This window comes from Sinocyclocheilus rhinocerous, unplaced genomic scaffold, assembly GCF_001515625.1.
Source record: "Sinocyclocheilus rhinocerous isolate Xijiao unplaced genomic scaffold, SAMN03320098_v1.1 scaffold225, whole genome shotgun sequence".
Taxonomy (NCBI): Eukaryota; Metazoa; Chordata; class Actinopteri; order Cypriniformes; family Cyprinidae; genus Sinocyclocheilus; species Sinocyclocheilus rhinocerous.
In genome coordinates this window covers 898,552-899,769 of record NW_015630532.1, presented here as the reverse complement: position 1 = coordinate 899,769, position 1,218 = coordinate 898,552, and positions in this window count along the sequence as shown.

Sequence of the window (1,218 nt, the reverse complement as noted above, 5' to 3'; positions counted from 1 at the left end):
ACCCAAACTAAAGAATAATAATAATGTGCATTTGATCAGATATAACTGCAGTACAAGATTATGATATGCATTATTTGAATGCTTGGCCAAAGAGATGTGTCTTTAATCTAGATTTAAACAGAGAGAGTGTGTCTGAGTGTGATGAGTGGTTCGTCGGTGGGGGTCGCGCTGGTTCTCAGCGCCCCTCTCCGGTGCCATTCTTTCTGGAAGTGCATGAGGAGCTCACACGATCATAGAAGGCACCTTTTACTGCCAGAAACAAATTGTGCAGCTCCTCCTCCCTCACCACCCTCGATGGCGGGGCCGCTTTGGGGTACACGGGAATTACCTCGGTGGAGCGGTCTGTGGCCATGCAACTGTGTCCCACGGCCGCTACCACTCCGCGGGGTGACACGTGTCTCCCCTCGCGGGCCTGTAAGTATTCATCAGGTCTAACTGGCAGTGCTTATGGAGCTTGTGGGGAGGCGGCCTCTGCCCTTCACGCCATGGTGTTATTGCAGGTTCATCAGGCCAAAGCCCTGAGGTACCTGCACGAGGGTGGTCATGACCTGGTGGTTCTACATGAACTGCGTACTGCGACGGACCTCGCGCTCCGAGCGACGATGGTAACCGCACAGTCTCTGGGTAGTGCGATGTCCACCTTGGTGGTCCTGGAATGCCATCTCTGGCTGTGTCCGGCCATTATGAAGGAGCATGATAAGGTGCAATTCCTGAATGCTCCCGTATCACAGACCGGCCTTTTCGGCAACGAGAGCTTTGCCCAGCAGTTCTTGGTGGCACAGAAGCAGACTGAGGCTATCAAGCACATCATGCACCGGAGGAAACCTGCTGCATCCACTCAGGCCGCAGCCCCTCAGCCTGCTCGTCGCCGAGGGCGCCCGCCCCCCGCTCCCATGCAGCAGCAGCAGCCTCCCACCAGGCAGCGTCATGGAGTCGGGCGTAGGCAGGATGCCCAGCCTGTCCAGGGCCCCGCCAAACCTGGTGACAAGCGCAAGTGCAAGAGGCCCTGAGATGGGCGACCCGGAGATGGAGGGGACTGCTCATCAGGATCCATTTCTCGCCAGAATCCACTCCACGAAGGCGGCGAAATCCACTTTAATAAACATCCAAGGAACCAGGAACACACACGTAGTGGGGAAAGACGAACATTCAATACCAGACGAGGAAACTCAGAACAGGACTCACTATAAATACACAGGACTTGACGAGGGGATGACG